The sequence below is a fragment of the Aulonocara stuartgranti genome (genome assembly GCF_965226115.1).
Source record: "Aulonocara stuartgranti genome assembly, chromosome: 4".
NCBI lineage: Eukaryota > Metazoa > Chordata > Actinopteri > Cichliformes > Cichlidae > Aulonocara > Aulonocara stuartgranti.
Genome location: NC_138942.1, coordinates 35,357,065 through 35,380,209, shown reverse-complemented (window position 1 = coordinate 35,380,209; position 23,145 = coordinate 35,357,065). Strand labels below are relative to the sequence as shown.

The 23,145-nt window shown below is 40.4% G+C and overlaps 1 long non-coding RNA gene across 1 annotated transcript; it reads left to right on the top strand.

Annotated features, from left to right (window-relative positions):
• The first annotated feature begins 14,817 nt into the window (after positions 1–14,817).
• On the top strand, positions 14,818–18,123 carry LOC309704549. The gene is made up of 3 exons (XR_014276285.1): positions 14,818–15,026; positions 15,105–16,446; positions 17,481–18,123. It is a non-coding gene; the product is annotated as an uncharacterized lncRNA (long non-coding RNA).
• Positions 18,124–23,145: the final 5,022 nt, after the last annotated feature.

Sequence of the window (23,145 nt, the reverse complement as noted above, 5' to 3'; positions counted from 1 at the left end):
TTGTTATCGGATTACGTCGTTGAAGAGAAATTGTTCGAGCCATGTTTCCGAAGTAACAAAGACGCGACTGGATTGCAGCCATTCAAAGATCAAATATAACGTCCCAGAACTCTCCAGCTCACAGGTTAGTCTGCTCCAAGCATTTCCACGAAGGTCAGTCTGCTGTTGTAGTTAATGCGTCATTTTTCTTAACATAATTGGTGATATAGGTTACAAGCAAGTCTGGCGCTGAACAGAAATGGTCGCGCTATGCTCCTTTGTTTATTGTGCATAAATAGTGAATTGTCCTGACACAATATTGCGTTTCGCTTCTGTTATTATGGTACATTGACAAAAACATATACTTTTATTCACAGGATAAAACAGGTTTTTTGTATCACTAATTGTCCAGTACGATTACAGCATACAGTATTATTGTCACTGCTACATTTCTGTGATGCTACCAGAAATTATTTCCACTACTAATTAATTACCGTTGAGCTCAAAGGTCCTATTAATAAACAGAGGTGGGACCAAGTCATTGTTTTGCAAGTCTCAAGTAAGTCTCAAGTCTTTATCCTCAAGTCTCAAGTCAAGTCTCAAGTAATGTCAGGCAAGTCAGAGTCGAGTCTCAAGTCACTGGTGTAAAAGTCCGAGTCAAGTCACAAGTCTGAAATTTTGAATTTCAAGTCCTTTCGAGTCATTAAAAAAAACGAAAAAAAGCATGTTGCAGTTATGCTAAATGTAAATATTAGACCATGTAATTTTTAAATCTGTGTTTTTCTCAACACATGACAAAATAGTGAACTTAGAAAATATACACAAATTGTGAAATTGCACCTCTTTAAAATGCAGCTCAATTAAACCTAGCTCCAAGAATAATTTTCACCGACAGTTCTGAGATAAGATGCATGTTATTCTTGGATGCGGTTGTAGGACCGGCTTTGAAATCGCATGACAAAAATATCATACATAAATAAATGATATATTTTTTTAAAATATCATTTAAAAAAAAAACTGCATCACCAACGTAGCCTTGAAAACATTTGCTAGTTAGATGAAGTCAGCTATCTCATCGTAGCATATTTATATGCATATTTATAATCATACGGTTCTTGGAGTGAGTGCACACACTCATGAAGTTTAGTAACTTCAGGTCACTGCAACAAGCCCAGGTACAGTTTACCGCCGGATGGGTGCAGGACCTTGAAATGCACCGTGTAGAACGAAAGACCATCGTACGTATCATAAGTTTACCAGTCTCACAAATCGTCGTCATAAATACACATTCCTTAACCGTTTATTAATAGGACCTTTGAGCTCAACGGTAATTAATTAGTAGTGGAAATAATTTCTGGTTCATTACAGAAATGTAGCAGTGACAATAATACTGTATGCTGTAATCGTACTGGACAATTAGTGATACAAAAAACCTGTTTTATCCTGTGAATAAAAGTATATGTTTTTGTCAGTGTACCATAATAACAGAAGTGAAACACAATATTGTGTCAGGACAATTCACTATTTATGCACAATAAACAAAGGAGCATAGCGCGACCATTTCTGTTCAGCGCCAGACTTGCTTGTAACCTATATCACTAATTATGTTATGAAAATGACGCATTAACTACAACAGCAGACTGACCTTCGTGTAAATGCTTGGAGCAGACTAACCTGTGAGCTGGAGTGTTCTGGGACGTTATATTTGGTCTTTGAATGGCTGCAATCCAGGCCATCCGTCGCCTCTTTGTTACTTCGGAAACATGGCTCGAACAATTTCTCTTCAACGACGTAATCCGATAACAACCGATCTCTTTACCCGTCGGCTTCCCGTGGCTGTCATGCGACCGGCTATTGCAGTTAATAATACAACAGCTTCTTGACATTTTTGTGTTTCTTTTTATCGCTGTGTGACTGATTTTAATTGAAAGCCTGCGTGCGCTAGTACCTCTTGCCACGAGTTCCCAGAATCCTTTGCGGTTCTACCCGTGAATGACATCACATTTTCAATCTCTATATAATATGCATGTTAAATTTTATATTTGGGGTAAAATATCAAGTCTTTTCAAGTAAACCGGTTCAAGTCCAATTCAAGTCCCAAGTCATTGGTGTAAAAGTCCAAGTCAAGTCACAAGTCTTAGAACATTTTTTCAAGTCAAGTCTAAAGTCATAAAATTAATGACTCGAGTCTGACTCGAGTCCAAGTCATGTGACTCGAGTCCACACCTCTGTTAATAAACGGTTAATGAATGTGTATTTATGACGACGATTTGTGAGACTGGTAAACTTATGATACGTACGATGGTCTTTACTTTCTACACGGTGCATTTCAAGGTCCTGCACCCATCCGGCGGTAAACTGTACCTGGGCTTGTTGCAGTGACCTGAAGTTACTAAACTTCATGAGTGTATGCACTCACACCAAGAACCGTATGATTATAAATATGCATATAAATATGCTACGATGAGATAGCTGACTTCATCTAACTAGCAAATGTTTTCCAGGCTACGTTGGTGATGCAGTTTTTTTTTAATGTGTATGATATTTTTGTCATGCGATTTTAAAGCTGGTCCTACAACCGCATCCAAGAATAACATGCAGCTTATCTCAGAACTGTCGGTGAAAATTATTCTTGGAGCTAGGTTTAATTGAGCTGCATTTTAAAGAGGTGCAATTTCACAATTTGTGTATATTTTCTAAGTTCACCATTTTGTCATGTGTTGAGAAAAACACAGATTTAAAAATTACATGGTCTAATATTTACATTTAGCATAACTGCAACATTATTTTTTCATTTTTTTTTTTAAAGACTCGAAAGGACTTGAAATTCAAAGTTTCAGACTTGTGACTTGACTCGGACTTTTACACCAGTGACTTGAGACTCGACTCTGACTTGCCTGACATTACTTGAGACTTGACTTGAGACTTGAGGATAAAGACTTGACACTTACTTGAGACTTGCAAAACAATGACTTGGTCCCACCTCTGGTAGTTATAGGCATAGAATAAGGTAAACTGTGGCCATGAAAGCATCCACGTGATCAGCAACAGTTCTCAGGTTGTGGCATTCAGATCAGGATTAAGTAGAATTAAAGACTACTGTGAGATTTGGTGGCACCTAACAGTGAGGTTGTACAACCAACCAGATAGTCCAGTCACAAATCAGTCAGTTTCTTTACAATTAATAAGCAAATTGTCACGACCACTGATCAAAGCCCACTGATCAAAGCCCACTGATCAAAGCCCACTGATCAAAGCCCACTGATCAATAACCATGAGTCCCATTCACAGAGGTGGGGAATGGCTGCAATCACAGCATTGTAAGATGGTGACAGATGTACCCTTAGGCCCCCTCCTCCATTCAGAGATGGTCTTTCCCTTTTCACATAAATGGCCTCCTTGACTCCGCCCTCAAACCAGCGTTCCTCCCTGTCCAGGATGTTACATCCTCATCATTGAAAGAGTGTCCACTGGCCTGTAGGTGTAAACAGACTGCAGAGTCCTGGCCTGACGAGGTGGCTCTTCTGTGTTGTAGCCAGAGGTTGTTTGGTTTCCCCAACGTATAAATCCTGGCAATCCTCCTGCACTGAACAGCGTACACTATGTTACTCTGTTTGTGTCGGGGGACCCGATCCTTGGGGTGGACCAAGTTTTGGCGTTTTGGGGTTTAAAAGCCACAGAGACCCGGTGTTTAGAAAAAATGTGTCGCTGCTCCGATACTCCTGACATGTACGGGATCACTACAGGTGGGCAGCGGTTGTCCTTCCCTCCTGGATCGGCTGGAGCTTTCTTTAGGAGCCTTTCCTGCTTTGACAAAAGTCCAGCTGGGATAACCACATCTACTCAGGGCCTTCTTGATGTTTTTCTGCCTCCCTGGCTGCTGTGTCTGTGGGGATGGTGTTCGCTCTGTGTTGTAGCGTCCTGATGACGCCCAGTTTGTGCTCCAGTGGATGATGAGAGTCAAACCTTAGATACTGATCCGTATGTGTAGGTTTACGGTACATATGGTCAGGTTTTAGATGTCCCCCATTACTGATGGAAATCTCACTTTTCATATCCTCCCTGGTGAATTTGATGTGTCGGTCCACTGAGTTAATGTGATCCGTGAAATGTGAAACGTCCTGAGATTTGATTTTCACCCAGGTGTCATCCACATGTCTGAACCAATGGATTGGTGGTGTTCCAGGGTAGGATAGCAAAGCCCTCTTTTCCACTTCTTCCATGTACAAATTGGCCACAGTGGGTGAAACTGGGGAGCCCACGGCACACCCATGTTTCTGCCTGTAGAACTGACCCTTGTATGTGAAGTAGGTGGAATGAAGTACAGAACAAAAGTGTTCTGGATGTGGTGTTTAGAGCTGACTATCATCGGTTTGAGGATCGAAGCCAGAAACTTGGTGATGTTATCGGTGACCATCCTGCATAAAGTGCTTTGAGAGCTCAGAGTAGAAAAGCGTTATATAAGAACCAGTCCATTTACCATTTACCAAGTTGTTCATATAGACAATTGGTATACCCTGTTTATGTGTCTTTGGTAAACCACACAGATGATGTAGATTCCCCTGTGTTATGAGGTGAAAGCATATGTGCTGAATGGCTTTCAGCTGCCCCACCAGTTTCCCTGGCACTGTCCCTCGAGCCCACTGCACCACCCCTCCTCAGACCACACCTCCAACACAATAGTCTTTCTTGTTTATCAAAGCTGTGCACCTACCCTTGTTTGGCAGAAAGATGATAGTGTTGTTGTCGTTACTAAGCGATGCGAATGCCTTCCTCTCCTCCATGCTTATTTTGGATGCACTGCTGAGACAAGCCGAAACTTTCATTTGCAGTTACTCCGCTTCATGTCTGCTGTTGTTTCAGTTGCTGTGATCAGTTCCACTAGTGGGATTTTTCTCGGCGTCACAACAAAGTTCAACCCTTTTGCAAGGATGTTTTTCTCTGCTTGGGTGAGCTGTCTGTCAGACAAAATGTTTAACCCACTTGTCCCCATCCTCAGTGTGGCATACTTTTCTCTTAGGACACTCTCCATATTTTGGTGATGTTTCTGACGCACAGATTTCCTGTTTCCTGGTCTTAGACTTCTCATGCTGTGCTGGGCTAAGTTTGTCTGTGAATTCAAACACCTTTAGGAGTGTATTCTCATTTAGAAGCATTGTAAATTAATGATGAAGAAATGAACCTCCCAGCCCATTGTTCATAAGTGGTGTTAGTTTCAGTCATTATGCAAATGTCCGTTTATAAGATTGGGGAGCCCTGCAGTCAGCTGAGTCTAAAGACGTCACTTGGATGAGTGACAAAACATTTCTCCCTCTGAAAACGTTACGTCCAGATGAACAGAATCAACTTTTTGGGACAATGCTTCATAGTTACAAATTATTCTTCACTAATAAAAGCATGCTTAAGTAGTGCCCAGAAAACATTTCCCACACCAGAAACAGCCGGGACTGTGCCTAGTGTTATATTGACCCCAGTATCATTTCAAAATTTGCTCTGCTTGTAATGTCCACTACCTCTATTGCTCACTGGGATGTAACATATCTGATATATTACTTTAGTAATTTTCTTAGTGTTACCCAGTAAAACATAACTAATGGGGATTGAACACTTTTACACTGTTGTTCTAGGAGCTGTTTTGATGATTTTATTGTCGCAGCAATTTCTCCAGATTTCTTTACTAAAGTTCTGTCCCTTTTTCTGTAGTTTCTTTTGTTACAACCCATCTAGGGGACAGGTCATAGCATGGATGAGGCACTTGCTGCCCCCAAGACCCAAGCAGCCACAGGAGACAATTGTCACACAGTGGAAATTTGTATTTATCTTGTATATTGGTTTTATTCTGAATTTTAGTGTTTATTTATGAGTGTAGTTTTTATTTGCATGATTTCATTCTGTTTGTATTGCATGTTTTTAGTGTGTTATTTGACAATGTTTTAATCCACTGTGGATTGGGTGCATGGGACAAATTAGCTGATAGAGATCACCTGCTGAGCTTTGGGTGTGTCCAGAGGTGGCCTATCAGCTGTTTAAAGACCTATTAAAAGGAAGCCAGCTGAGTACTGGAGAAGATAGGCCCCAGACATGAAGAGGAGTGCAGGAAGACCAGGTGGAAAAGAAGGACCCCGGCCAGCGTAACACGGCGACCCAGTTCCGACAGCTGATCTGTCAGGATTAGTTAACGGACTCAGGCGCAGACCAGGAATCCTTTTAGAGAAGACAGTTAATTTATTTATACAGACAACACCAGGTGATAATATATAAATGGTAAATGGCCTGTATTTATATAGCGCTTTACTAGTCCCTAAGGACCCCAAAGAGCTTTACACATCCAGTCATCCACCCATTCACACACACAGTCACACACTGGTGATGGCAGCTACATTGTAGCCACAGCCACCCTGGGGCGCACTGACAGAGTATACAATGTGCTGAAGGGGGGTCCAGGGCTCCAGGATCCGTGAGGGGAGGGAAGGGGATCAAACGTGCTCCAAAAGGTCTCCAAATCACTCTCCTCACTCCTTAACTGGGTCACACTCATTCACAGGATTACAGGCAGGGAAAGGTCCGGAAAAGATCTGCGCACAAAAACTTCAATTAGAGGCAAACTGACGGAAAACGTCTCACAGATTCTCAAAGTCTCAACTACTGAGTGACTGATGCTGATCGCTCAACAATCCAGCAAGGAGTAGCTCAGTGCTGCCATGTTAAGCAGGGCTCGGGATTATGAAGATAGGCAGCGGGTGTGGAGATGGCAGGTGGGTGGGTCAGGGGCGGGAGCCTGTAATGAGCACCGCCCCGGCAGGAGGGAGAGAAAGAGCAAAACAACAAAACCACATGTTGCCTAATATGGGTCAGCTGGTGAGGCACAGGCACCATGACATGATCAGACGTTAGGTGACGTCCCGCTGGAACTAGTCATTCGGGAGCTGTACATTTGCGCACCAGCAGAGGGCCCCTGCCCAGCTAAATAACCATAACAAAGTGCACTGTTCAGACAACACATACAAGTGGTCGTAACACTTTCTTCAAACACCTTGCTTTTGAGAATGGGATTCATCACATATTTGCCAAAGATAAACAATCTTTAAATACAAATTTATTCATGATGTCTTTTCTATCCTCCTCTTATGACCCCTTGTTGACCTCATGCCTTGTAGGGGAATTCAGTTCAAGTTGCAGTTGCTTAGCAGTTGTCTGTTGCCCAACAACAAGTAAGTGATGAAGTTTGGCTGCTAACATTATTCAAACACATATTATAAAAAGGATAATGGAGCCCCAGTTCCACCACTCCACGTGTTGAAGTGCACCTAGAGAAGATGCTGAAATCAAAGTCCCTGACCTGGAGCGGGCACTCCACCCTTTTCCGATTGAGGACCACGCTCAAATTTGGAGGTGCTGATCCCCATTCCTGCCACTTCACACTCAGCTGCAAACTGCTCCAGTGCGAGCTGGAGGCCATCACGTGATGAAGCCAACAGAACCACATCATCTGCAAAAACCAGAGATGAGATTCTGAGACCAACTAAGTGAAAGCCTTCTGCCACTTGGCTTGGCCTAGGAATTGTCCATAAAAATTATTAACAGAATCAGTGACAAAGGGCGGCCCTGGCGGATACTGATGTGTCGGTCGCGAACGAAACGGGTTAGAGCCGGATCTTTGAAGTGAATGACGCGAGTCGGCACCTTATTGGGAGCTGTGTTTCTTTTTTCTTTCTCTCACCCTCTCTGTGCTTTGCGCTGGGCAGAGGGGGGAGGGGCGGTAGTTACACTGGCAGTAGCACAGGAACAGAGCGGGAGGGAGAGAGAGAGAGAGCAGGGACAACAACGTCACATTAGAAAGGTATAGTAATCACCCACAACTATTTTCAGTTGCAGATGATACGGGATTCAGAAAGTTTATTCATGCAGGTCCATATGACAGAGAATGTGCATCTTCTTTTTGTTTTCATAGTTTATATTTAATTGTGTTGTGGTTTGTAGTGTTTTGTGTTGTTTCACTTTAAATTTGTTTAAAAAGCTGAAAATTTAAATAGTTAAAAGTTGAATTGTGAATAGTTGTTTTTTGTATTACATGATTTATTTATTACATTTCATGTGGAGTGAATAAATAAAAGTAAATTTACGATGGCCCCTAGAGACAAAGCACATACAAACTCCAAAGCACGTACAACAGAAGTGCTCCAGGATGCTAGGGGGCGGTGTTGAGCTTTGGTTACCTCGTGGCTACACAAGCCAGGAAGTACCAACGACCGGATTTTTTTTTTTTCTTTTTTTTTTTTTTCATACTTTAATTAAATTTATGCACATATTACAATCTCTCGTTGGGAGACAACATTAGTGCAACAACATCTTGAAAAGGTTGAATAAGAAACCAAACGAAAAAAAACCCAAAAAAAACAAAAAAACAAAAACACATATATACATATACATAAATATATGAAGGCCATTTTTATGACATATAACAGTTTCCTTTCTGCGAACATGTGGCTTACTTAGTACACCAAAAACACAATCATTAAAAGGATAGAGATTGAGTCCCATTGTCGCATATCAAAGCAGCCTCTTTACATGAATCCCTCAATAATTCTAAAGATGACAAAAAGGATTTTAATTCAATTTTCAATGCAGTTAGGGAAGGTCTTTTACTTTGCCATTTGCATTTGTGTATGTGGTATTTGCCCATAATTATCACCACCTTGTGTAGCATGGACAGTTCCTTAGATGGATCACCATTATTATATAAAACTTGTGTTAGAGTCAGTGGGGTCATCCCATCTATTCTTATACTCAACCAGTCTACTAAATCTTGCCAGAAGTCAGTTGTTACTGAGCAGGAAAAAAACAAATGATCAATACTTTCCGCATTTTGTGAACAAAATCCACATGGCTCTACCTCAAACCCAAACCTTTTTTTAAGCATTTCAGCTGCTGGGTAATATCCATTAATTATTTTAAATTGCATTTCTTTGACTTTGGGGGGGTAGGCCATTTTAAAAAGTGCGTATATTTGTTCGTTATTTTAATATTACTCCCTTTTAGTTTTGTGTTACTGTTAAAGTCGTGAAATAATTTGTTTTTAAATATCTTGTTCATGGTTTTATTATTACAGTTTTTATCCGTCAAAGGAATCTGGTTTAGATGTAAAGAAGGTAGACTAATTTGTGCCTTAGAGTAATACAAATAACCTTGAATCAAACTCAACAGAGGTAAGGGGATTGCCTTACAAACCTTGTCATATTCTCTAAGGCAGGGGTGTCAAACTCAAATACACAGTGGGCCAAAATTCAAAACTAGAACAAAGTCGCGGGCTAACGTTAATATTTATTGAAATATATTTATTCCTCCAGATATAAGAATGAATCTTTTCTTATGGACTCAAACATGTTTTGGTGAAAAACTGAATATGGAACAAGCAAAGCTTAATACTAAACAATATATATATTAGCTGTATAATACCAGTAGGCCAGCTCTAATAGTAATTTGGTATGGCTTCGCGGGCCAAATGTAATTAGGCTGCGGGCCAAATTTGGCCCGCGGGCCAGAGTTTGACACCTATGCTCTAAGGGAACACTGAATGTTAAACTTAGCATTAAAAACACCCACTGAGAGAAACTGACCCCTTTCATCAAGTAAGTCTGTTATAAAGATTATGTTTTTTTCAAACCACTCTTTAATAAACAACGACTTCTTATTAATTGTAATTGTTCCACAAGGTGGAGCAATGTGGTGAAAAGTTATGGGCAAACACCATCTTCCAATAAGACAAGACCTGCTTATGATATTCTGACAGTTTCACAGGCAACTTCAATATATCAAAACCACATTTCAGGAGAAAATCCAACCCTCCCACCTTTTTGAAAATATTTTTTGGGATATGGAACCATATGGAGTCAGGTTTCAAGAGGAAGGCTTTTATCCAGTTTATTTTAAAAACTCCAACCATTGATTGAAAATCAATTGACTTTATACCACCTTTAGCGTAATCTTTGACAAGTTGTGATTTTTTAATGTAATGTGTTTTATTGCGCCAAATGAATTGATAGATTATAGAGTTAATCTTTTAAATACTTTTCGGGGTAATGTATAGTGAGTATGCTGGATAAACCATCTTTGAGACGCCCTCTGATTTGGATAATAGATTGCATCCAAAAATTTTAATATCTCTCGTCAACCAATGATTTAGTGTTTTGGACATGCCATCAATTTTGTCTTTTAGGTTTTTTGATTCTCTAGTGTTGATGTCTTTGTCTAAATAGATGCCTAGATACTTAACTTCATTTTTCACTGGAATCGTCCTCATGCTATTTTCCAAGCAATCATAAAGTGGCAAAAGTTCACACTTCTTCAGGTTCAGACACAAGCCTGAAGCTTTAGAAAAAATTGAAATGACATTCAATGCTTTCTCGAGTATTGATTTATCCTTTAAAAATATTACTGTGTCGTCTGCAAACTGACTTATTTTCAGTTCAATATCAAAAATGTTTATTCCTTCGATGTCTGAATGGTTCACAATGAGGTAAGCCATTAATTGAGTGCAAAGAATAAATAATTTTGGAGAAATTGGGCAACCCTGTCGAATTCCACAGAATATGTCTATCCTAGATGTTATGCCTGGATTGAGCGAAACATAACTATAAATTTGCTTGTAGAACAGTTTGATCACTTTGCAAAATTTGTTTCCAAATCCAAAAAGTTCTAAAGATCTAAATAAAAAATTATGGTCTATTGAATCAAATGCTTTAAAAAAGTCAATAAATAGTATTAAACTTTCTGAATTAATAAAGGATCGATAGTCAATCATATCTAATATTAATCTTATGTTATTATGACTCTGCCTTCCTTTAATAAACGCTGATTGGCACTCATCAATCAATTTGGTTAAGACGCTTTTAAGCCTATTTGCATATACTAAGGCTAATAATTTGTAGTCGTTACATAAAAGTGTTATGGGTCTCCAATTGTCTAGCATTTGTAAATCTTTGTTTGGTTTGGGTAATAAGGTTATTAATCCTGTTTTCATTGTTGGGGATAGTTCTTCATTTTTTAAACAATCCAAAAAGCCATTAAATAACAAATCTTTAATGTCTTGCCAAAAGGTTTTATAAAATTCAATCGTTAAACCATCAATTCCAGGCGATTTTCCATTTTTCATTTGTTTTAGAGCTGTATCTAATTCGGATATTTTCAAATCTTCTTCTAACCATGTTTTATCATCCTCTTCCAATTTTTTAACCTGATCTTTAATCATATCAAAAAAGATATCTGCATTTTCTTTTTCAGTTCTTGATTTATACAGATTACTATAAAACATGTTAATTTCCTCACTTATTTTATTTGGTTCCTCAATTATAGTACCATCCTTACTCAATTTAGTTATTTTTTTCTTTGTTTGTCTACGCTTCTCTAGACTATAGAAATAAGATGAATTTTTTTCTCCATGTTCAATCCACTTGGCTCTAGACCTTACATATGCTCCTTTAGCTTTAATCAAGTACACCTCATCTAGCTTATTTTGTAAAGATTGTAAGCGTTCTGACTCTTCCGCAGTCATACAGGGTTTACCACATAATAAATGAATTTGTTCAATTAGATTTTTCTGTTCACATACGCGTAGGGCAGACACTTTCTTTCCCGTTTCTATAGCTAATTGTTTCACACTATATTTAAACCATTCCCATTTACTGACATTAGTCATGCTCATATTGTTAATTTCTGATTTAAGTTCTTTAACTTGTTTACAGAAGTCTTCGTTTTGTAATAAACTATTGTTAAATTTCCATATGTTGTCAGATCTTTGTTGTTTACGTAGAGATAATAAGAGACTTATCAGACAATGATCAGTAAGTGGGGTTGACTGGGTCTCACATTTCGTAACATATGATGATACTGTTTGGGAGACAAGCCAATAATCTAATCTTGAACATACGTTTTTATTTGATGGACTAAACCAAGTATATTTCTTCGTATTTGGGTTTGTCATCCTCCAATAATCGATCATATTGGTTGTCGTACAAAAGTCACAAGTAATGCTATCGTGTTCTGGTTGATTTCCTCTTTGTGGTTGTCTGTCAAGCCATGAGTTAGGAGCCAGGTTAAAATCGCCTCCAGTTATCACCTGGGTAGAACCATATGTAGTACTCCACTTTGCAATTAATTTACTTAAGTTAGACATCATATTTCTATTTAGCGACCTGTTATTGTATCCATACACGTTAATAAGAATAATTTTCTGTTCACAGACTTCTACCAACACCATGATCCAATGCCCCATTCCGTCGCTTTTATGATCAATAACTCTCCCTGCAAATTTGTTGAATAAGATCATAACTCCTGCTGAGTGAGTAGTACCATGTGAATAAAGAATACTATCTCCCCATTGATGTTTCCAAAATGTTTCCTCTTCCTTACCAGAATGTGTTTCTTGTAAAAACAAAATGTTTGCCTTAATTTCCTTGCAGAATAAAAACATGGCCTTACGTTTGACATTGTTTTTTAAGCCTCGAACATTTAAGGAACTTAATAGAACAGCCATCTATAAGATAAAGAAAAAACAAAAACGCAAGAACAAAATACAAAACAAGAACAGTAACGGCTTCCTTGGCACTTACTAGAAGAAAAAAAAAGTGCTTGAAGCAGGAATAAGCCTAGTGTCCTACCCATGTAATCATAACAGTACTCCGACCCTATCACAGTACTACCCCTTTATATATGCGGCAATTTTAGCTCTGGATAGCCCACGTTTAACTACGGCTTTGCTTTTTGACCCTCTCCTATTTTTTATTTGTGTATTTTTAACAGATATGTATATATAAACATATATATACACACAGACATACCCACATTTTATGGTTAACTTGTAGCGACTTCTTCAAGTGCATCTCACAGATCGATCCTTTTACCGTCTATTATTGCATAACCCTCCTTTAGGAATGCTCTTTTGCCGTTGTTTCGAGCTTCCTGCACCTTGGGCCACAGCTTGATCCGAGCTTCACGGTCTTCTTTGGAGAAGTCTTCTTTAAATTTTATGTTCAGTTCTTTGCAGACCCTGGCCTCTTTGGATTTCCTCCATACTTCATCCCTTGCCGTCCTCATGCTGAACTGTATGATGATTGGTCTTGGCACCTTGTTGCTCACTGCATTGTCTTTCTTCCCCAGTCGGTGTACTGTATCAACCATGAGCTGCAGTTTTTCCACTGATACAGGAACCACTCTTGTTAGAATGCCGATCACTGTTTCACGTGTATTCTCGTTGTCCTTCTCTGTCAGACCCAAAATTCTGAGGTCCCATCTTCTGCGGTAACGTGCACTCTCCCGACAGCTCTCCTTTAATTCTTTGTTTTCCTTCATCAGCGACTCCACCTTCGTCTTCAGCTTGTCAATTTCCTCTCTGTTTTTTTGGGTCGCCTGTGTATTTACTTCAATGCGTTGTTCGAAGGCTTCCAACTTCTTTTCAAGCGAATCAAACCTTTCCTCGCATCTCTTTGTGAAGCCAAGTAAAACTTCATATACATTCTCGATGCTCACCTGCTTCTCAGTTATTTTGCTTTTCATTTTTTTGGGATTGGGACTTGGTAACGGAGTGTGGTCACCTATGGGTCTTCCGATCTCTTTCTGAAGTTCCATCTCTTCTATATCTTCATCCTCACATGCTTCCCGCATAGCAGCAAGGTTGTAATCATGGTCGGAGAGGCTACCTGTTAGCTTGGGGTTAGCCATTTTTATCGCTCTAAGTTTATCTTTGTGTCTGCCTGAAGGTCTGTCAAAGTAACTTCCAGGGGGTTTCGCTTGCGTTCTACTTCCTTTGGAGTAACAGTTTGTCAGTAAAGTATTTTACAGGACATCAAAATCACGTTTCTTAATCAGACCCGCAGATTGTACAACCGCTTATTCCGCCATCTTTCTCTCCACTCACGACCGGATTTGGTGTGTGACAGTAGTAACAGGTGTCACTACCCGATCCGTACCGGAAACCCGATCGGTACCCCGCATGCGCAAATCTTACGTCACTTCCTCTCTTTGCCAACATTGCGACATTCAATATATTTGAATGATGCGGTTAGCGCCCAGTTAGCTCCTAGCATTTCTCAACAGCTCTGCCTCCTTTTCGACTGCCCGGGACATTTAAACAATGGATAATCCGTATACAAAGAAATTCATGCTTTTCTCCTCAACAGAGAGCGTCCCCCGATTGAGCAGCAGCGCCGTAAAATAAGAAGAATGGCGCCTAATTACAGAGTTAATAATGCAGACTTTGTAATATCTCACGTGTAGATTCATCAGCCAGATTAAGTGTTTACTGACAATTGACAGTGATAGCGCACATCATCATCACTATTCCAACAATCCTCTCCTCACAGATGAGCATAAACACACTCGACTTTCGCTAAATCAGATTTAACACACGTTTGTAATGATGATAATTCAGTTTATAATAGGGTTTATTCGCTCCGTCAGCAGGTGGCGGTATCCTCGTACACTGGGGAGTAAACTGCCATTAAACGAACAGAAGAAGAAGAAAACATCTGCACATGCGCGGTACGGATCGGGTAGACCCGATTTGTATGGTCAGACTTTACACATGCGCAGTAAGGATCGGAGAGTCCTGATCCGTAACTTTTTTATTTTTCGTTTTTGTCTACATTGTACTGAAATGCTTCATTATTGCAAACATTTTAAGATATACTTGTTATTCTTAACATTTTAACAGATACTCTGACCCATAACTATCGTAAAACGCTACGACCGGAAGTAGAAACCTTTCGCGCATGCGGGGTACCGATCGGGTTTCCGGTACGGATCGGGTAGTGACAACAGGTAAATGAACTTTTTTTTTTTTTTTAATTATTTGAATATATGTAATGGGAAGGCTTTAGGACCCAGAGGCTCCAAGGGAGGGTATAAAAGAGGAAGTAGCAGCAGGTGCTCTTCTTCTCTCATTTGTACTGACGAGCGGCTGTGAACAATGGTTGTGTGAGCAGGTGAAGAGCCTGAGAAGTTTTGTCTTCTACACAAACGGTTGTTTTAAACCTCCACAGCAGAGGTTCGAGGTACAGGCTGTTTTTCTTTTAGTGCTTTTTTAAATTCGTTGAAATGTATTTGATGTTTATTGTATTTTATGTTTCTAGTAGTGATTTTAGAAGACAAGCCAGGTGTGCAGCAAACACAGTTGTCTGCTGGAGGTATGTTAACTTAATATATTTGACATAAAAAAAAGTATATTTATGCGCTACAATCTAATTTATATTGTATTGCCTCCTGCAGGACAGGCTGCACATGTGAATTTGTCAGTTTTTTCCTCCTTCTCTTTTTCGTTGCATTTTTCTCCCAGGTTGGTTTTAGAGTAGGGTCACCTTTTAAAACTGTTTGTTTTTTATGCTGGGTTTGTTTTTATTTTCAGTGGGCTGGTGCAATATTAGTCGGGCAGTGTGCAATCCCTGAGCTGGGCTCTTACTTTAGGGGAATTAGGTCTTTTAGAGGTGCTCTGTGTGGATTTGCGAGTGCATGCAATAAGTGTTCTGTTGGGCTCTGTGATGGCTGCACTTACAGCCACACAGTGGTAATACCCACCATGTTAGTGTAGAGACTTATAAGTAACATTGCATTCACATTTGTCTTTCTTTAAATATAGGAATTAATTTACAGGACAAATAACTGGTTTTGGTTTAGAATTCATTCACATATCCACATAACACTGCATTCTAAAATAAGTGCGCACATTTTAGTTTACACTGTTATGTATGATTAATCTTTTGTTTTCTGAGTTACCTTAGTTGCAGGTAGTGATGGCCCGCTTGAAGCTGACGCTCCGGAGCGTGTGTCGAAAAAAACAACACACTGGTTCAGAAGCACTGTGTCGAGGCTTGCTTCGTTTGGCAAAAGTCACGTGACCAGTGACGTCCGAAGCTTCATTACGCACTTAACTGCTTCGGTACCTGATTCAAACAGATATAAGGAAGTGAATCATCCACGGGATTCGTGGAGTGTGTTGATGGTGACAGATAGCGAAGAGGTGATCATTCCACTGACAGATATGGAGCCAGCGAGGAAGAGAGGACGTTCTGGCGTGTGGGAATATTTTGAGTTGATTTTGCTCAATTCATTTTATCTGCCGAAGTGAAAAACTTGAAATGTCCAAAATCATGTTTTCATAATGTAAATATCATTACAGCATATGACTTTAGGAACACTTCCATGTGAATTAAAGCTAATGAAGACTACAAAAATGTATTTGACACTATACGTACATTACATTGCTACAGTTTAGAAAATCATTTTGTTTATTGTTTTTAGGTGATAGTCTGCAGGACCCAGGAATACCTGCATATCTACCAGCTTGCAGTGTAGTTCCTGCACTCCACAGCCTCTTCTGTTCCATGCAAGTGGATTTTCTCCAGGGCAGGAGAAACTATTTCTAAGAAAAGAAACAGACTCAGCCAGCGCACAGTAACACTAATCCTCTTTTTAAATGTAAATAACAAAAGGGCTACCTTACATTGATCATGTTTTTACTTTGCAAGTTCTTGATTAGGGGTGGGTTTTGACTATGCTTTTCTGATTACAATCCATGCTAAATTGAATAAAGTGATATTGATTCATTAAAATCCCGTGTCGATTTGTAAATTAACGTTATTATGCCTGAAACGCCAGCATCTCAGGTTAAACCTCACAACATGTCGTCAAACACCATGCAGCTAAAACAGTAACTGGGAGCAGGTTTACGGATTCTGCATACAAACGTAAACACAGAGCGCGGACCCGACGCGTCAGAGTCAGATTTTGGTGTGTCGGCGGGTCCGCGCTGTGTTTGCCTCTTTTTTGCTTCGCTGGCTTCTGCAGCTGCAGGTTTCATAACTCTCTGTTTACATCTCTAATTAAGTCTCACATGTGTCAGCTTTCTTTTAATAGATACGAAATTATGGATATATACTGTTAAATGATCAGAATTGTAATATTTCTGACTGAGGCAAAACTTTCCAGATTCCAATCAAATTGAATCGGATCCTGTATCGAATCAAAATGATTCTACAAATCAGTGACGATGCAGCCGTACTCAGCTCCCTAAGCATTTTCCCTTTCCAGTTCACAATCAATCCCACCCCTAGGTCAAAAATATGTATAGGACAATTGGCCTAATCTAATATTTTGTATGAACCTGTCCAGTGATTAAACGACAAGTAGATGGAGGCAGGACTTCACAGCAGGGGCATACTCCATAATGTGCTGTGCATTCTCATATGTATATTATATATATTGCTCACTTATTGTATTTACCAACATCAAGGAGTTATGAGCAGAGAAAGGCCACCATAGTGCATGTTTAAATAGGGAAAGTTTATTGATCAAAATGTATTACGCAAATACGCATTACATTTTTTTCAGCCCCCCAATCGAGAAAACAAAACCAATTACATGTTCAAAGCAACGGAACGGTGGCCCAATATCAGAGAGAACTCCACTCTTGAGTGAGCAGTGATGATTGAGCAGTCCGTTTTATTTTGCAGATTCAAGCTGCTCTTCAAAATTTTCACCACCAGATGTCACCGGAGAGGACTGTGTTGAAAAGCTTCGAGTAATGAACCGTTTTTCAATACAAGCTTCAGTGCTTCGGAAAGCTTCATTTGGCCATCACTAGTTGCAGCTGTTCCAGTCCCTTGATTAAGGAGCCAAGAGGTGGAAAAGGGGCGGAGCGAGCTTTAAAGGAAGACTGCAAATTGGTTCATGCCATAACTCGGGACCATGGGGGGGAATTGGAGTTCATTATGTTAGGTTTAGTTAGGTTTTGTGTGTTTTACCCCTTCTCCTGTTTTTGTGGGCTGATCAGCCACTATTTAAGTTTCCCCTTTGTCTCCTTAAGTTAGGTCAGTTTGTTTGAGTTATCAGTTGTGTTGTCAACTTTGAGTAGAGTTTTGTTATTTTGACCTCTTTTATGAGCCCAAGATTTTGATTCTTTTTGCATGAGTTAACCAATTATGTTTTTTGGGTTAAATTAAAAAAATCATTTTTTTGGACTTTAAGTTTCTTTCACTGCTTGGTCCATCACAGGCTTGTATTTATTTGGGGTGGATTTGTTTCTTTTAAAGCAACGAGCATCTGGGACCGCCAAGGGAGAGCAAGCCCACAGGTGAAAGTTGCATTGCTGGCAGGTTGCACCAATAAGACTATATTGTGGTCGTTAGTGACCTTTTCCATTTTGATGTTTTAGGCCTTTTGCAAACCCTTTGTTTTCTTTTAAAATAATAAATTTTAACGTATCTGACTGATATTTGACCCTCTTGTCCCGTTTATTCTGGGCTCGTTCCTGTAAGAGCTTTGGGCCTGAAAGTTTGCACGAGTAGTATAGAGGCCCTTAGCGGTTACTCGGTGGCTTTTACTCGCTACATATGAGTGCTTGTGTATAAATACACAAACCATACACATATGCTTTCAATTGTGTAATTTAAGTGATCTAGGTAGTTCTGTTTTGGAAGTTCAGTTAACGCTAGAAATGTGCTTTGGAGTTTGTACGTGCTTTCTCTAGGAGCCACCGCATATATTTATAAACATATATAATTAAAACCACTTTTTTTTTTTTACATCAGTAATTCCTTTTGTGCATAATTTTATATTATTGTTGACAATAAATCAATTAAAGCAACAAAACACCCTCAAGAGCTGGTTGGGAGCTGAAAGAGCCGGCTCTTTTTAGTGAGCTGAGCCGGTTTTCCAAAAAGAGACGGAAATCCCATTACTACTGGCAGAGTCCAGCACCCACCAGAAAGGAGTCCAACATTGCCAGTTATTTGAACCAAGCTCTTGTAATGGATGTACATGATCGAATGGCCTGTAGCAATGGGCCAGACACCCCATACTGTTGAAGCACCTCCCACAGGACACACTGAGGGACAAGGTCGAATGGCTTCTCAAAGTTCACAAAACACAGCCAGACTGGTTGGACAAACTCCTATGCACCTTCAAGTACTACTACTGCACATAATACTTACTGCATAAAATGCTACTTACTTACTGTACAGAATTCACCTACTTGCTGCACACAATGTCCCCCATGTATATATTCACCTAATGTATAATGTTCTTCTCTCCCCTTTTGCACAGTCGAGGAGTGTCAGGATACATTTCACTGTGTGTTGTACTTGTATAACTATGCATGTGACAAATAATGAATCTTGAATCTGAATCTTGAAGTATCATGGGGAGGATAAACAGCTGGTCCAGTGTTCTACGACCAGGACATGCATTGTTCCTCCTCTATCAGAGATTCGACTCTCCTTTCCAGCACCGTGGCATTTTCCCAGGGAAGCTGAAGAGTGCGATCCCTCTTTAGTTTTAGCATACCCAGCAGTCCTATTTCTTGAAGATGGGAATCACCACCCCGGTCTGCCAATCCAGAGCTACTGCCCCTGATCTCCATTAAACATTGGCATGTGAGCTAAGACAGATCTTCAATATCCAGAGCCTTCAGGAACTCGGGGCAAAACTCTTCCACCTGTTACGGCCCTTGCAGGGCCTCCTCCTGAAGGTGCCTGTGTGGGCGTGTCCTTCAATCTCTTCTGCTTGAGGTGCCACCCCCCCTGTTACGTTCCCCTAAAAGGGGTCTAGGCGATGAGGGGGGGAGGGAATAACAAAATGTGTCCTGGTCAGAAAAAGGAGAAAGAGGTAAAATGGTTAAATTAAAGAGTTTTATTAAAGTTCCTATTAATATTCAACTAAAAGAGACGGACAAGCCGCTATCACCATTTAAGGAAACCAACAAAACTCAAGCGTTGGTTTATAAAGTAAAACGTAAGTCAAAAAGAGAGAGCAGCTCACTAACTGCAAATACACCAAACACACCTAATAGTTGTTTAACTGCATCAGTGACCTCACCCCGGTGATAGAAGAGTCGTCCCCCTCATCCTCCTTCCTTTACAGAAGATGTGCCGGTGAGATTAGGGAGGTGTATCAAGTATCCCTTCCACCGCCCAACAATACCCTTAGTCAGCAGTGCTCCGCTGGCACTACGCACGGTGCAGGTAGAAGACCGCTTTCCTCTCCTGAGTCAACTGACGGTTTACACGAATCTCTTTGAGGCAGTCTGAAAGTCTTTTTTCATGGCATCGCCAAACTCCTCCCACACCCAGGTTTTTGCTTCAGCCACTGCCTGAGCCGCCTTCCGCTTGCCCTGTCGGTACCTATCAGCTGCCTCAGAAGTCCCACAGGCTAACCAAGCCCGATAAGAATCCTCCTTCAGTCTGACGTTTCCCTTCACCTCTGGTGTCCACCATCTTGTTTCGGGGTTACCACCACAACATGCACCAACAACCTTGTGGGCATAGCTTCAGGAATGGAGGTTCTGAACATGGTCCATTTGGACTCATTGTTCCCCAGTCTCTCTCGGAATGCTGTCAAAGCTCAGCCGGAGGTGGGAGTTGAAGATCTCTCAGACCGGGACCTCTGCCCGGTCTTCCCAGCACACTCTCACTAGATGTTTACCTGATCCAACTCACCACCAGGTCAGTTGACAGCTCAGCACCTCTCTTCGACCGAATGTCCAGAGCATACTGCCGCAGATCCAATGATATGATTACAAAATGTATCACTGACCTGCGGCCTACAATGTCCTAGTGCCACGTGCACTTATGGGCTCTCTTATGTTCAAACACAGTGTTTATTATAGACAAACTGTGGTTTGCAGTGAAGCCTCTTAACAAAAAAAACCACACTCAGGTTCCGATCCAGCAGGCCATTCCAACCAATCGCACCTGTGCAGGTCTCACTTTCATTGCTCATCAGCATTGACTTCTTCCAGTAGGATGACAGAGTCCAGAGGCGGAGCATTCGATATTGTTGACTATAATGTTTTATTAAAGAGATAAGAGTATGCTGTAGGTATTAAACCACTACAGCACAGTACCTGTAAGTCCTGTCATATCTAACAGATTCCAATTTGTGTATGTAAATGGACACACCTCTCCACACACTAAGATTAATCTAGTTCCTAGGCTGTTTTATAAAAAAAATGGGAAGAAGTAGTTTTCAGTTTTATAGACTATCATCAGTGATGCCCTTTGAAGCAAACTGCAGGCATTTATGGTCACAAGCCATTAAGTGGACTGACTGGACAGAAAAAATCATTAAAGCTTTAAGAATTCTCATCTTTGCAGTGCCCAATTATTAACAAGCAAGGACATACTTGAGCAGTTAATCAGCAGATATCTTACCACACAGCAAAACTAAATACTCTCAATTTGGAAATTCTTAAAAAAAACCCTGTAATGACATGTATGATTCTACATGACAATCACAAGCTCCTGCACTGAAGACACAAATGTAACATGTAAATAGCACTAAGTTGACCACAACAGCCAAAAACCAAAAGGATTACCCAAACACAGATACTATGACGCAAAAATTACCAACCAGTAATCCAACCAAGTGATCTGTTATCTCCACCACACAAGTCAATTCAATTTTATTTATATAGCGCCTAATCACAACAAAAGTCGCCTCAAGGAGAAAAACTCAACAATCATATGACCCCCTATGAGCAAGCACTTTGGCGACAGTGGGAAGGAAAAACTCCCTTTTAACAGGAAGAAACCTCCGGCAGAACCAGGCTCAGGGACGGGCGGGGCCATCTGCTGCGACCGGTTGGGGTGAGAGAAGGAAGACAGGATAAAGACATGCTGTGGAAGAGAGACAGAGATTAATAACAGATATGATTCAATGCAGAGAGGTCTGTTAACACATAGTGAGTGAGAAAGGTGACTGGAAAGGAAAAACTCAATGCATCATGGGAATCCCCCGGCAGCCTACGTCTATTGCAGCATAACTAAGGGAGGATTCAGGGTCACCTGGTCCAGCCCTAACTATATGCTTTAGCAAAAAGGAAAGTTTGAAGCCTAATCTTGAAAGTAGAGATAGTGTCTGTCTCCTGAATCCAAACTGGAAGCTGGTTCCACAGAAGAGGGGCCTGAAAACTGAAGGCTCTGCCTCCCATTCTACTTTTAAATACTCTAGGAACAACAAGTAGGCCTGCAGAGCGAGAGCGAAGTGCTCTAATAGGGTGATATGGTACTACAAGGTCATTAAGATAAGATGGGGCCTGATTATTTAAGACCTTGTATGTGAGGAGCAGGATTTTGAATTCTGGATTTAACAGGAAGCCAAAACAGGAGAAATCTGCTCTCTCTTTCTAGTCCCTGTCAGGACTCTTGCTGCAGCATTTTGGATCAGCTGAAGGCTTTTCAGGGAGTTTTTAGGACTTCCTGATAATAATGAATTACAGTCGTCCAGCCTGGAAGTAATAAATGCATGAACTAGTTTTTCAGCGTCACTCTGAGACAGGATATTTCTAATTTTAGAGATGTTGCACAAATGGAAGAACGCAGTCTTACATATTTGTTTAATATGTGCATTGAAGGACATGTCCTGGTCAAAAATGACTCCAAGGTTCCTCACAGTGTTACTGGAGGCCAAGGTAATGCCATCCAGAGTAAGAATCTGGTTAGATACCATATTTCTAAGATTTTCAGGGCCGAGTACAAAAACCTCAGTTTGATCTGAATTAAGAAGCAGAAAGTTAGCGGCCATCCAGGTCTTTATGTCTTTAAGACATTCCTGCAGTTTAACTCATTGGTGTGTGTTATCTGGCTTCATGGACAGATAGAGCTGGGTGTCATCTGCATAGCAGTGTAAATGTATGCTATGGAGTCACACTGGGTTAAATATGTACACTTGGGTTTTAAGGGGTATTTATTATTTTCTTCTTTTTTTGGGTTGTATGGAAGCCCCAAACGCAATTTCATTGTTCTTGACAATGACAATAAATAAATAAATACTAAATACTAAATACTAATATGTCTTCTAATGATGCTGCCTAAGGGAAGCATGTATAATGTAAACAGAATTGGTCCTAGCACTGAACCCTGTGGAACTCCATAATTAACCTCAGTGTGTGAAGAGGACTCTCCATTTACATGCACAAACTGGAGTCTATTAGATAGATATGATACAAACCACTGCAGTGCAGTACCTGTAATACCTACAGCATGTTCTAATCGCTCTAATAGGATATTATGGTCGACAGTATCGAACGCTGCACTGAGGTCTAGCAGGACAAGCACAGAGATGAGTCCACTGTCAGAGGCCATAAGAAGATCATTTGTAACCTTCACTAAAGCTGTTTCT